We start from the raw sequence: 15,522 nt of genomic DNA on the forward strand, positions 1-15,522 counted from the left end.
GCATTATTGACTTACTGAAATGCTTTACCTTATCACCAACCTAGTAATAATTTGTTCACTAGACTGAGAATAACAAGTCACTTCTAAAAGGAAAAGAAAATTTGCAGTAGATGAAGGACAGTGTATCTTGTAGCAGATCCATATATATCTAAACTTTTAAAAAATCCATACCAACCTTTTCCTGGTCCAAAATGCATGAAGTCTTGGTTAATACATTTAATTTTTGCTGAATAAATAGATGACTAAATGCTTAACCATAATCGTCTGTGAGAATCTGAGTGCTTGTACTGAGAGTTTGCCTATGCCTTCAAGTGTTTATTTATTGTTGAGAGAGAAAGTGAGCAAAAGAGGGGCAGAGAGAGAGGGGGACAGAGGATCTGAAGCTGGAAGGCAGACAGCCGGATGTGGGGCTCAAACCCATGAGCTGTGAAACCATGACCTGAGCTGGAGTCTGATGCTTAACTAACTGAGCGACCCAGGCACCCCTGCCTGTGCCTCCAGACCCTGCGTATCACCATACCTCATCTTTATAGCCAGGCCTGACCTTACAATTCTTAAAGGAAGGAAGTGACTGCCACACTATACAACCTCCTAGGATGTTTGCTTAAGGATGGAGAGTCATAAACTGATATTCAGGTGATTTTTTTTCCTTTTCTTTATAAGTTATTTATTTAATGCCCCTCCCTCCACCACTTCTTCTCAAATTTGTATGGAGCCAGGCCAGCAGTTCCACATATGAATAGATTGTATGGAAACCTTTCCGTTTCCCCAGGCCTACTCTCAAACTGTAACTTTTCCAGAATCTACTGATGGATCATTGAGTCTCTGTGTTCCTCAGGACTCTAGACTCATGAAAGATATGAGGAGATACAGTTAAGGAACATCACTGCTATGATGTGTCATCCTCCCTCTCACTTTCTTGGCAGCTAGGACATTATCAATGTTCAGTTTTCCACCCCTCCATCTTTTTGTAACCCAGAAGGTAGAAATCGATGGCAGGCATGAGAGAGAACACAGCACTGATTCTCCAGGTTTGGTGTTGGGACCACTTTACACCTTTAAAAATGACTGAGGATCCCAAAGAGTGTTCGTTTGTAAGGGTTATATCTATTGATAGCTCCTATGTTAGAAATTAAAATTAGAGACATTTTTGAAATATTTATTTTTAAGTAACAATAAGTTTATTATATGTATATTTTTAAGATTTTATTTTAAGTAATCTCTACACCCAACGTTGGGTTTGAATGCACAACCCTGTGATCAAGAGTCATACACTCTACTGACTGAGCCAGCCAGATGTCTCTAAGCTCATTACATGTGAATGTAAATAACATTTTATGAAAAATTATTCTGTTTTCCAAAATAAAATTTTTAGAATAGTAGCATTGTTTTACATTTTAACAAATTTCTTTAACAGCTACTTAATAGAAGATAGTTGGATTTCCACATCGGCTTTTACAGTCAATCTATTAAAATATGTTGTTTTAGTTGAAGTATATAAAAAAAATCCTGTATAAATTACACAGATATGTAATTGGGAAAGGGAGGAGTATTTTAAGATATTTTTAGATAAGGGGTGCCTCGGTGGCTCAGTTGGTTGAGCATCTGACTTCAACCTAGGTCATGATCTTGCGATTTGTGAGTTCGAGTCCTGAGTCGGGCTCTGTGCTGACCGCTCGGAGCCTGGAGCCTGCTTCAGATTCTGTGTCTCCCTCTCTCTGCCCCTTCCCTGCTCATGCTTTGTCTCTCAAAAATAAGTAAATGTTAAAAAAAATTTTTTAAAGATATTTTTAGATAAATTTGGACAATCTTATTTGATATTACCCCAGAACTCGACAAGTGCAAGTTTCTTAAAAGAATGGTTCAAATGTGGAATCTGGAACTGTAGCAGTGAATGTTTTGTATTCTATTACATTACAATCCAGAGGTCTGTTTTGTACCTTGAACTTTTTAATTACCCATGCATAATTTTGTAACATTATACATTGGTCACTTGGAAAACGTTGACTTGCTGAATTACGCAGATCTTTCACATGTTGATGCATTTAATTATAAAACATCAAAAAATAATTCAATAGTATTACCACTGATCTCATCAAAAAGTCTTAAGTTATATGGGGATGATGTCAAGCTTATGGCATTGTATACAAGGTTTCCAAAATTCTAATGTTCTCTTGAAAGCTAGAATGTTATCACTGGCAACAAATACTGCCAGCTGTTTTCCTTGTATTGACAGACTCATTTCGTTCATTTTTGAGAAAATTTCTGCCAGACATCTAAGTCTGATTTACTATAGCTTGTCTGTTGTTTCAAGAAATAATGGAGTTCCACAAAAAAAGCAGCTCAGTCAGCTTGTGACTCCAATGATTGTATAAGTACTTTTTCTGGAGGCAGCCATTATATTTTGGTATTCAACAGAGGTGTTTTATATATACCTCCCATTTTGTCACACAGAATATTAGACCCAAGGGTTGACATTTCCATAATATTAATAATTTTTTACTGCTTCATCAAAGGCATTGTATGAGATGGGCTTTATTTATTTATTTATTTATTTTTATTTCCTGTGAGTGTCTGGTAATGAAGAACAAAATGGCTACTAGTACCAGTTAGGTGCCTAAGGAAATCAGCAGCTTACCCACAATTATTTTTGTTCCATCAGTACAAATGTCAACACAGTGAGAAAGGCAAATAACATCTTAGTGTTTTAATCTCACAGTCCTCACACAATGAGAACAGTGGGTCTATATGACCAGCATATGAGACACCGACAAAATTCTAAAATTTAAGTCTTTTAGTGTTATTATCTTGAGCTTTCCCCAGCCTACTCTTCTTCATGTCCTTGCTATGTTGACTTTTCCCCCATGATTCTTTTGGGGGAAATCTTCATTCCTGTCTTCTTCTGCCTCTGTTGGGTGCTCAACTCTGACATTAATTGCCTTTTTATCAGTTTGATCAGTAAGTCAAATATTTATACATAGACATAATTTAAAAAACATATACCAAGTTGGGGTGCCTGGATGGCTCAGCTGCATAAGAATTTGACTCTTGGTTTTGGCTCAGGGCATGATCTTGCAATTCGTGGTTTTGAGACCTGCGTAGGGCTCTGTGCTGACAGTGTGGGGCCTGCTTGGATTCTCTCTCTCCCTCTCCCACTGTCTCTGTCTCTCTCTCTCTCAAAATAAACAAACATTACAAAAATATACACCGAGTTCTTGTACCCTATCTGCTTCATATCTTTCAGAAATTCATCAAGATTTCTTTGGTGGTGATTGCATTCCTCTCAATTTTTCTAGTACTGCTATTTGTTTTTCTTTTTATGTCTTTGTTATTTCATGGTATTTTGGAAGGAGTGGAAAGAACTTTGATTACATTTGTCAATATCTTAAACCCAGAAGTTTTCCTTGTGTTTGGAGATAATGGGAATTCTGACTTTTCACCAATTTAGATGGATCTTTCCCCCAATTAGATTGGCTTGCAGAGTGAGGTTTTGGATACTTTGTGCCTCGGAGGTGCACTCGTCACCTCATTGTTGACTTTCGCTGTGCTGCCTCCCTCCAGAGTTCATTTCAAGGGCAAGGAGGTTATACATGCCAGAGATATCATAGTGTATCAGCCTTTCTAGTTGGCTCAATCTCAGAGCAGTGTTCTGTTCTTACTCCAAACAATTCTTCATTGAATTTGGCAACAGTCTTTGGGCCTGGCTCTTAAGTTCCCGTTTAAAAAATGTCTATCCTTTTCAGTATGTTTTCATGACTTCATATTTTCTGGCATGAAATTAAGATAAACATCTTTTTCCACCAAGATCTAAATCAAACAAATAGGATGAAAATCTTGTGGGAGAGTTGTTTATTAGAAGGGAGGTTATAGCATAAATGGAGGCTATGTATCCTCAATTGAACAATGCAGAATCCAGCATAATGTCATCATTCACCATTGACTTATTTCACATGTGAAAATATTAGCAGCATATCAAGGTCTTCAAGGCCAAGGAAGGTTAGGCTCTATATCGTATGTACACCGGATATTTTTTACTTGAGCAGAGATAGCGTTCATTAAGATTCCTTCAGAAACTTGAAGTTTTCCACAAGTCAAAAATTCAGATGTCAAAAGGATTTTTCTTTTAGGGAGATTTTCAAAAAAGGTATATTAATTCTGTTCTTATTGATAGTGTCAGATTCACTTTTAGTGCTTTGATATATCACATGGGCATCTTAAAAAGTTCTCATTCAGTACTAGAAAAGAAATTGTGTTGAAGTAAAAGTTCTTCTTGAGGTGATAACGCCGCTCAGCTAAGAATAAAGTAGTAAGTCAATGCTTGTTGACTGAATCTGGGTAAAATTGCTTTGAAGAAGTTAATATTTCTATATGGCTTTTAGCAGTAACACATATAGCAAGAATATGAGTATTATTCATTCATAATACATCCAATGTGGTTAGTAAGAAGACATTATTGCTCATTATCCATACGTAGTAATAACAACATAGTTTTAAATTAATTAATTAATTAATTTTTAATTTACATCCAAGTTAGTTAGCATATAGTGCAACAATGATTTCAGGAGTAGATTCCTAAATGCCCCTTACCCATTTGGCCCATCTCCCGTCCCACAAACTCTCCAGCAACCCTCTGTTTGATCTCTATATTTAAGAGTCTCTTGTGTGTTGTCCCCCCTCCCTGTTTTTGTATTATTTTAACAGCACCGTTTTTTAAAGCTCTTCTCCAAAGGGGGCTGTGGAAGAGTAGATTGTTATTCAGTGAATTTTCATTACCTCCCTCCAAACCCTTAGGTAGGGGCAAGTATTCTTCTATTTCTCATTGATGTCAGACTTGGCTGTATGGTTTGCTTGGGCTAAAGCAAAAGGTATATGGGCAGAAGTGATAACATACAACATGTGAGCCTAGGTCTTAAGAGGAATTATGTGCATCCTTACATTGCTCTGGGAACTTTTGTCCTTTGCCATGAGAAGAAAATGCCCCCTGGTAGCTGTTGCTCCTTTAGCCAGACTATCCTGGTTATCTTGCAAATATACAGCCTAATGTAGCCTGTCTCAGCCAATCTGAAGGCCTGTGAACATGAGAATAAATGCTTGTTGTTGCATGACAGTCTTGTGGTGGTTTGTCATGCAGCAAAAGCTGATTTATAGAGGGATTCATAGCATTGCCTCAACATCATACAACTGCTTCCTCTAGGATATTAAGGTAGTAAGTAGATACTTAATTACTGGGTTACTAGGTGAGACAGAATTTTCTAAATTTTGCCAGGAACTTCTTCTTTGACCCATTGATTCTTAAAGCATATTTCATTCCCATGTATTTGTGAATTCTCCAGACTAGCTACTGTTATTTACTTCTAGTTTCATTCCATGGTGGTTGAAGAAGATATTTTATGATTTAAATTCTTTTAAATTTATTGAAGCTTGTTTTGTGGCCTAGCACAAATGGTGTATCCTGGAAAATGGTGTATCCTGGAAAATGTTCCATGTGTATTTGAGAACATGTGTTTTCTACTGTTATTGGGTGAAGTGTTCTACATATGTCTGTTAGGTCTAGTGGGTTTATGGTGTTCAAGCCCTCTATTTCCTTGTTGGTCTTCTAATTGTTCTATCCATTATTTAAAAAAATTTTTTTTTATTATTTATTTTTGAGAGAGAAAGAGACAGAGACAGAGAGCAAACAGGGAAGGGGGCGAAAGAGAGGGAGACACAGAATCCAAAGCAGGTTCCAGGCTCTGAGCTGTCAGCACAGAGCCCAATGCGGGGCTTGAACTCACAAACTGCGAGATCGTGACCTGAGGCCAAGTCGGACGCTTAACCAACTGAGCCACACAGGTGCCCCTGTTCTATCCATTATTGAAAGTGGGGTGTGAAGTCTTCAACTATTATTGTAGAACTGTCTACTTCTCCCTTTAATTCTTTTGGTTTTGCTTCATAATATTTTAGGATTCTGTTGGGTATGTATGGGTTTACATCTGTTATATCTTCTTGATGAATTGACTCCTTTATCAATATGTAATATCATTCTTTCTTTATGATCGGAGGCATTTTCTGATCTAGAGTGGTAAACTGGATATACAACCTACATCACTGCCCACTAACATCTGCTCTAAGCATAGTTGCATTATGCAATAAATCCTTAACATTTGCTGCACAAAAAGGTATGAATGAGATGGATATTTCAAGGATGGAAATAAGGTCAGTGTGGCTGACATATTAGTATCAAGTGGAATCAGAAAGGTGGACAAGGGTCAGATCACATAGGGCTTTGTAAATAGATAAGGAGTATAGAACTTTCTTAATGAAATGAAATTTTAGTGGAGGGTTTCAAGCATGGGAGTTACATTTTAAAAAGTTCACTTTGGCAGCTGGTGAAGAATGGATCATAGGCACAAGTAGAAGACAGGGAAAGTGGTGAGGCTTTCTCTAAAGTCCAGATGAGATGTCAATGGCTTCGACTAGTGGGGCAATAGTGATGGAGAGAAGAATAGACTTTGGAGGTGTATCTTAGACACAGAATGGATAGGGCTTGCTGATGGATTTATGTAGGGAATAGTAGAGAGGACCCCAAAATAGCTTACATTTTGGGGGGGGCTTGAATATCTGGATAGTCTTTCCTGAGACAAAAGAAAGAGTAGTAGCAGGTCTTTTTTTGTTTGTTTTGTTGGCTGGTTATTTGCTTAGGGTGAAGAATAAATCAAGAGTGTTCTGTTTGCTCTTGCTCGTTAGAGATACCCATTTTAGGTAGTTAGGTGGGTCAAATGCTGTGTGACATCAAATAAGACGAGGACCAAGAAGTGATCACTGGATTGGCAATGTGGGAATCATTGATAATTCTGAAAAAGCACAGTCTCTGGAAAGCGGTGGGGACAGAAATGTGATTGGAGTGGATGGCCAGAGATTGTGAGATGAAGGAGTGGAGACAGCATACAGAGATAACTCTATCAGGAAGTTTTTCTGTCGAGGATTTGAGAAGTAGTTGGTAATAGTTGGTGGAGATTGTGAGGTTTAAAGGAGGTGTTTTTTTAAATAGTTATTTTATTTATTTTGAGAGAGAGAGAGAGAGAGAGAGAGAGAGAGAGAGAGAGAATGAGTGGGGGAGGGGCAGAGAGACAGGGAAAGAGAAAATCCCAAGAGGCTCATGTCCAGCAGTCCAACATGGAGCCCAACATGGGGCTTGATCTCACAAACCGTGAGATAACGACCTGAGCTGAAATCAAGAGCTGGCTGAGCCACCCAGGCACCCCCAACACCTGTATTTTTTTTTTTTTTAACCAGTATTCTATAGTCCTTGTCTTCCAGACATCATTAACATTCATTCATTACTTCAACTCCATTTTCTGAGAACTCTGTGCCTTCGGCAGGTTTTGAGTTAATCTGTTTATCCCAGTGGACACCACTCCACTTGCTTATCAACTTACTGTTGATGGCTTTCTAGGGCTTCCCTTATGGATCTACTTGTCATGTACTTAGTTCCCTTGCTATCTCCTCCTTTAAACTCACATATTCTCTGAAGAGCTCCCAGTATTGTGCATATTTTCCCCTCCATCTCCTCCTTTAAACTCACATATTCTCTGAAGAGCTCCCAGTGTTGTGCATATTTTCCCCTCCCATCTCCTCCTTTAAACTCACATATTCTCTGAAGAGCTCCCAGTGTTGTGCATATTTTCCCCTCCTCCTACTTCCATCAGCATAGGTGCCTTCCTCTTTCCAGGTATCAGCTTGCTCCCTCCTAAGGGAATCCCAATATTCATAAGATATTTTAGCATTTTACAACTTCTCAATTTTTTTTAGTGTTCAATTGAGAGAGAGAGAGAGAAAGAGAGAGAGAGAGAGCAGGAGAGGGGCAGAGAGAGAGGGAGACACAGAATCTGAGGCAGGCTCTAGGCTCCAAGCTGTCAGTACAGAGCCCAACACAGAGCTCCAACTCCTAAACCATGAGATCATGATCTGAGCTGAAGTCAGATGCTTAACCGACTGAGCCACCCAGGTGTCTCCGGTCTGTTTTCTTCTAATGCCATGATCTTTCCATAATACCCATAGGGCCCAAGTGTGGCTAAGGGATTCCACTGGCTAGAGCCTTTTGATTCTTCTCTCTCTGGGCCCCAAACTCTTCATTTACTGGACTCCAGAGGCATTGAAACAAATTGATTCTTTAGATCCCCTTTCCCCCAGAGAGCTGATATCCAAGTGTCCTTATAGATTTAGAAAACTGTGACAGAATAGTATCACGAAGGAATTATTACTGGGACTAGGAGAGGCACACAACTGGCTCAGGAGGCCTGTCTTTCTGGAAAATGCATCTTCCTGAACTCCAACCAAAGCAGCATCTGGGGTTTTATTGAGAAAACTGACCAGGAAAGCCAAATATCCTTCACATTTCAATAAATGTCAACTTGCCCATTGAAAAAGCACAGTGGAGTCTCCATCAAAACATGGAGTTGGGGCATGAGGTAACTAACATCTGTACTAGTAGTTTTCTGAGTTGTGGTTAAGGACTGAGTTTCACTGGGGTAGTGGTCCATGGTTTTACCTGTAAGGCAACTCATCTATGGCAGAGCCAGTCTTTATAATGGGGGTTAACCAATATAAAAATAATTCCCTGCTAAGATATAGGGGTTTCATGGGTTGTCTGGTTACATGTTCATGTAAGCATTTACAGCTCTGTGATGAGGTTGCTACTGTCTCGCTTTATGCTTGTCCTTCAACAGATACCATTTTTTTCAAAGTGGTTATGATTTTGGCCTTGTCATTTCTGTCACTAGGCAGCTTCCAAATTGCCCATTCTTGGCAATGTTTAATGCCTTGTCCCCTGTCCTGCTGTCAGGGGCAGCTCATTTAAGCTGCCAAGAGGACCTGCTTTATTGCTCAGCCAGCCAAGGCCTATGCTGTTTTATGACATTTCAAAATGAATCAATGATAGAAATTTCAATTTGTTTCAGAAGAGAGTTGTCAACAGGCCCAGAGCTCAGAAAATGAGTGGCCAGGTCTTTTGGAGGCATTGGTTTGAGTATATGTGGAAGAAAGGCATGCTTATTGCTATTTCAGCATGCATTTACTCTCTGAAACTCATCCTTATTTATATGTGGGTTCTGCTTCTGAAGAAACTGGGGTAGCCTTAACACTTGCTAACGAGTAGAATTCCTTTTTATCCACTTTGCTAAAAGTGATCACAGGTTGTTCTTGCCTGTCCCTTTGGGGGACTACCCCTCCTCAGTCTCTGTGGTGTGAATGCAGCTGATTTCAGATCTTTGGTTCACAGGTAGGCATGTGACTCAGGCCTGTCCAACGAGAAACATGGATTTGATATACGGCTGGGCATGTTAGCTGTATTAGAGTCCTGGAAACAGATGAAACTCTCAAATTGGGTTATCAAATAAGCTTCCCACAGAGATGTGGGCAGAGTAAAGAAAACCCTAAGTGAAAGTGCAGTTCCTGGGGTTACTCATAGCGGGGCATTGTTACCACACATGGGTTGTAGAGGCAAGACTGAGAGTCATTACTCAAACTCAAAGAGAGAGAGAGATGAGTAGAGAGAATTGAGGCAGGACCCATGACTATTGACCATGAGACATAGCTAATCGACGCAGACTCTTCCCCCAGTCTCCTGCTGTCTTCCTACTGACAATCCCCAAAGGAAAGAGGAGGGGAGAGAGGCTATTGATGCATCCACACAGGCCAGCCTCTCAGCTACAGAACAGGGAGAAAGGTGGAGAGTAGATTTGAAGGGCAAGATGAAATGCTCAGCACATGAGCCAACTCAGGCCAATTGACAGCCCTGGGACTTTTTGATGGAACAATTAGGAAATAGGTACTCTATTTCCACTGGAATTTCAGTGGAAAAGAAGCTTGGAGCTACTGGTGGTCCTCTTGTCACCACTCTGGAGAGAGGAAAGCAGAGCAGAGAGATGGGGACAAATTCCCTATGACACCATTAAGTGATGCATCACTTTTTAAAAATGTAAGTGATGACACACTTGGATCCAGTTACACTTGATGACTACCCTTAGCATTTTCAACAAGGGGCCAATACATTTTCCCTCTGCTTGAGCCAGTCAGATTTCCACACTTGCATCTGAAGGAGGCCTGATGAATACACGGTCACGCTCAGTGTACTGCAAAACTTAGCTCCTGGAACTATTGAGATGATCTCTCTCGCCACTCCCAGCAGTGGCTTCTAACCTATTCATTTCACTAAATCTGGTCCTCTTGACTGTGCAGGTGCCAGCCCCTGTCCTTCCATAACCCTCGCTAGCTGTAGCTTGTTCCTCGGTAGCCCTGAGATAGCCAGGGTATCCCTGACCCAGATGCAACATGGAACAACATCTGGAATTTTACAAATCCCCATGTGTTCATGACAGTATTCAGTATGTGAGAGACAGTATTTCAAAATATGAAGGAAAAATAATGCAGGTCTTCCTTGGTAGGGGAAAAAAGGCTAGAATGAATATAGACTGGGGTTAGATGATTTATTTTTTTTATTTTTAATTTTTTAAAGATTTTATGTTTAAGCAATCTTCACATCCAACATGGGGCTTGAACTTGCAACCTCAAGATTAAGAGTTGTATGCTCTACCATCTGAGCCAGCCAGGCACCCCTGAAGTTAGATGATTTAATTGAGATATTAAAATGTGTGCAAAGTTTATAAATGCTGGGCCAGATCAAATAATTCCATGGGAGAATGATTTTAACATAAGGATAGGCCCGCTTCGTGTGCTCAGGGTTCAGAAACACCTGTTCTGAGAGATACTTAGTCTCAAAAGATATTTGATAAGTCTGCATCTTTGATAGGTGGTCTGTTTACAGGAAACCCTCTCTTTGGAACAATGGGTGTGTCCTTTAATATTATACTTTTCACCAGCAAGAAAAGAACGGGAAATAGTTTGTGGGCAGAGTGCCAGGAGGATACAGTCCTCTTCAGAGCAGTCTGGCAGCTTGCAGTCCTCCTGCCTCCATCTCCAGCATTCTCTCCATCCATACAGTGCAGAGTGAAAAATCCCATCTGTAAATACAGGGCTGAGGGGTGGGGTGGGTAGAGGAAGGCTGGAGCACAGAGTGGCAGAGCAAAAAGAGCATAAACTTGGATCCAGATTCTTCCATTCGTTAGCTGTGCAAACTTGGCTTAATCTCCCTGAGTTCCCGTTTCCCCTTCTGTAAAATGGCAATAATAAGATCTTCCTCAGAGCATGGTTGCAAGGATTAAATGAGATTGAATGAACAAAACTTCTAATGTACTGCTTGGCAGTTGTCTTCATAAGCGGCCAAAATAACATCAGTGAGGAAAGTCTGGGCAGGTTGGATTGCAGCACATCAAAGATTCAGTTTGAAGCCAGCATGATGCCTGGCGTTTAACAGCAGATGCTAATTCCTATCTCCTTCTTCCTGCTTTCCCCAGGAGTGTTCCATCCCTCCCATGCAATCCTCCACTAACTGAGTGGGCACGCATGAGATGATGGAAGCAATTCTAGTTTTAAATAGCCTCAGTCTGCCTCTTTGGCCCCACAACCCCCCATAACCCCATAATAATTCTGAGAATTAGCCTAAGAAACAATCTAAAAGAAAGAAAATGTACCTTGTGCCAAGATGTTTACTACAGAATTATTTATTTATTTATTTAAATGGTTTTTAATTTAGTTTTGAGAGAGAGCACAAGTGGGGGAGGGGCAGCGAGAGGGAGACAGAAGATCTGAAGCCTGCTCTGTGCTGACAGTAGGGAGCCTCAAGCCAGGCTTGAACCCATGAACCGTGAGATCATGACCTGAGCCCAGGTCGATCGCTCAACTGACTGAGCCACCCAGGTATCCCTACTACAGGATTATTTTTAATAGTAAAAAAACTTGTCAATATGCAGTAATGAGGTCAGTTCAATTATGGTAATTAACTAAATGGGTTATTCTGCAGTCATTGAAATGATAACTTCAAAGACTATACAGTAACATTAATATATTATTTAATATAATTTATTAAATTATAAGCCAGGTAAATCAAAGATACACACAGAATTGTGTTTATACTATGACACGGGCTTGTGTCTATATCAGGGTCCTACTGGAGGAGTCTCTGTTCTCTAAGTGTTCATTTTCTTCGTCTTTCCACACTGGGTTTGTATTCAGATGGGGACATTCTCTAAAGTCTCTTTTTATTTTTATTTTTTTTTTATTAAAAAAAAATTTTTAACATTCATTCATTTCTGAGAGTGAGAAAGACAGAGCATGAGCAGGGGAGGGGTAGAGAGAGAGGGAGACACAGAATCTGAAGCAGGCTCCAAGCCTTCAGCACTGATGCAGGGCTTGAACTCATGGACCACGGAATCATGACCTGGGTCAAAGCTGGACGCTTAACAGACTGAGACACCCAGGCACCCCCACTAAATTCTCTTTTTTTAAAACTTTGTTTATTTTTTGATCAGGTGTGAATATTTTTTATCCATAAAACTTACCAAGGCCAGTAAAGAGAGACTAAAAAACAGAAACAATTTGATTCTTTGGGGTAACAGGAATTGTGATGAGTTTGATAATGCATTTTAATTCCTGCTGATGGACACAATGTTTAATTAACAATATTTTAAATTAATATTAAATGAAATGTATTTTATTACTATTAATAATGTTTAATTAACAATAATGTACATTAGAATTATGGAATAATCCTCCCATTCCTGTTTTACGGTGCTTAGGGAAAATGAATTATTGGATATTAAGTATTTAGAATAAGATCGGACATAGAGTGAACAATAAATAAGAGCTTGTAGCATCACCATTTATTACATAAGAGGTACTACTCTTCCATGAATGGACTCCAATAATCCTCATGACAATGCAGTGGGGGAGAGGCTGTCAGTATCCCAGTTTTAAAGATGGGGAAACAGGCATAGAGAAGTTAAATTGCTTGTTTAGGGTCACATCACCAGTAAGGGGCAGAATCTTGCTCCTCACTGTCCCATCACAGTACATGCTCATAAAGGAATGCTGGCTTATAGAAAATGAAATGGCCGGCTGAGCTTTTGGTCTTTGGGTCCCTAGACCTCTAGGGAAGGGAATGATGAGGGTCTTGAGAGGGGAAAAAGAGGAACAGGGGCTGGCTCTGGCTCTTGTCTCTGCATCTTCTGGAGTGGAGGGAATGGAGAGGTTGGGAGTAGGGCAACCCAGGATTCACACATTCGTTGGTGGAGAACGTCCATGACAGACATGTTGCTCACTTCAGACCTGGAGTCTGACAAAGAAAAGGGTCTGAACCTATGGGGCCACTCTTAACTTCCAGGGACTTAGAACTGGATGCTTGTTTGAGATATCTGAAACAACACGCTCCCCCACACTACTTAGAGAGTAGGAAGCAAGCCTTGAGATGGCAAGTGCCTTGCCTTCTTGTGCCTCATTATGTTTCTCCTCATAAGTAACCCCAAACCTGTAGACAGAAATGTTCGCAGACAGGTGTGAGACTCTCTCCAGTCTCTGTGCCCTGTCAGGGCTCTGCCTGAGGCAGTGTTGCCCTCTTCTCTCAGACCTCCACTCTCTGAGAGGCCTGAGAACCTTCCCACTCTGACTGCAATGAGACAGTGGGGGGTGGGAGTGGGCCTGGTATAACCCGGGCAAGGCCAGCATGAAATCAGAAACTGAGCCTGGGGCAGAGCTGTCCTAAGTGATGGAGGGATTCCAGGAATTGGGGCCCAGGGGCTTGATCAGGGAACCCCCAGCTGCTGGAATTAGAGAGCAAAGTCAGGCTGAGGGTCAGAGCAGGCAGGGACCATACGAACAAATCCTCACCCTCTGCCTGTCCTGGGAATGATCCCGGCTGAAAGAGTACCCAGGGGCTGGGGCTGAATCATGGAGTCTTCACCTGAGACTAGGAAGGAAGCCAGCACTGCAGAGTCAGAAACATGTGAGAAGCTGTGGTCTAAAAAGGGAAGTCCAAAGGGTCACCAAAGTGAAGGGGCCAGAAGCAGCTATGGCAGCTGGGATATGGAGCCAGGAATCTGAGAACTGGGGAGGTGAGAGCAAAAATAGTAGGTCCAGGGTAAACAGGATTGGCCTGGAACAGGTGCAGCTTGTGGCTCACTCTGGTGGGCCAGCTGGGTATGGTGGGGTATGGGTCTGCTAAATTTAAAGGGCCAGGACTCAGCCTGGGAGCCTGTTATGATAGCCAGGGCTGAGTCTGAGACAGTCTGGGCACAGTTTGCCCTGGACCTGGGGCTAGTCGACCAGGCCAAGTCACAGGGGAAGGCAGCGTTGGAGATAAGGACAAAGCCTGATGGGCCCTCAGGTGGAGGAACAAGTCTGAGCACTGGGGCCTCAGCACGGCACCACCGGTGGCGGGGGGAGGGGGGGGGAAGGCCTGCCTGCTCAGGCCTGTATGAGAATGTAGGGCTGCGGGAGAGAGTGGCTGATGAGTCACAAGTCCCAGATGTGGAGCAGATGCTGTAGGCAGCTTTGGGCTTCTTGTCAGCAGATTTGACCACGCCTGGGCCAGCTGTCAGGCTCAGGCCACTGGCCCTGTTTCTAGCACAGAGAAATCCTAAGAACTTTCTTCTCTGTGAGCTTTCCCTCTTGGAAGTGTTTTGTAGCCCCACAGCACCACACTGGGCGAGCAAATGTGTTCTCAGAGCCAGGCTTTACAAGCTGATTTTATGACGCATCTAGGCAGAAGGTGAAACGCCCCAGTCATTAACTCACTTCCCCTGGTGGGTGAATTCTGCAATGAGTCGTTCATCTGAGCTGTGGAACCAGCTTCTCTAGCACACACAGACCTGTCTGTCAGTGTACATTTGGCTGCTCGGAGAAATCCCTGGCACCTCAGAGGCTGTCCCTGGTTCACCTCTGAGACCACGTGCTTTCTCTTGCAGGCGACTTCAGCTGCTTCCTGGAACGGGCCAGGACACAGGGATGATGTTCCATGGATAAGGCTGTGCTGTGCCAGGCGAGGCCCAGACGCACATCTGGATGCTTAAACCCCAGCATACAATGGCAGCCAGATGGCTTCATCTGTCCTTTGAACGTGTCTGTCCTTTTAAATTCCAGCTTAACGGCCACGTGTTTTAGGCCACTTTTATCATCCCAAAATAGCGCTCTGACCATGTCTGCAAAGAAGGGCCCCTGAAGCAAACGCAGTGGGCTGGCTGCCAAGGCTGGCAGAATGAGACACAGTACTTCAAATAAATGCAGGGTGTTTGCTTACAGATTCTTCTCCACCACATCATGGATGAATCAGATGACTTCTCACCCCAGATTCTGTTTTTACCCACTTTCCTACTCAGAGGCGGGGGTGGGAGGATTTTATAAAGCTGAAAAATATATCCCCAAATTATATCTTTTTTTTTTTCTCCTGAGTTTTAATGTAGACTAGGAATTCTTTCATTCTTTGACACAGTCAGGAATTATTTTTTACTTTTCCAGTTTCATTCTGTTTTAATTCATACTTGTGGGAAGAACACTACGTAGGGAGTCAAGAGACTGAGGGTCAAGTCTCTGCTCTGCTCCCAAGGAACGGATTTGGGGCAAGTCAGTTCGCCTCTCTGAGCTTCAGTTTCT

The 15,522-nt window shown here is 41.8% G+C and overlaps 1 long non-coding RNA gene across 2 annotated transcripts; it reads left to right on the top strand.

Annotated features, from left to right (window-relative positions):
- Positions 1 to 1,237: 1,237 nt before the first annotated feature.
- Positions 1,238 to 15,172, top strand: LOC123602571. Of its 2 annotated transcripts, none has more exons than XR_006714498.1 (2): positions 1,238 to 1,323; positions 14,838 to 15,172. It is a non-coding gene; the product is annotated as an uncharacterized LOC123602571 (long non-coding RNA). The 2 variants fall into 2 exon arrangements; XR_006714497.1 differs by lacking the exon at positions 1,238 to 1,323 and adding an exon at positions 13,852 to 13,985.
- Positions 15,173 to 15,522: the final 350 nt, after the last annotated feature.

This window comes from Leopardus geoffroyi, chromosome D1 (genome assembly GCF_018350155.1).
Source record: "Leopardus geoffroyi isolate Oge1 chromosome D1, O.geoffroyi_Oge1_pat1.0, whole genome shotgun sequence".
Taxonomy (NCBI): Eukaryota; Metazoa; Chordata; class Mammalia; order Carnivora; family Felidae; genus Leopardus; species Leopardus geoffroyi.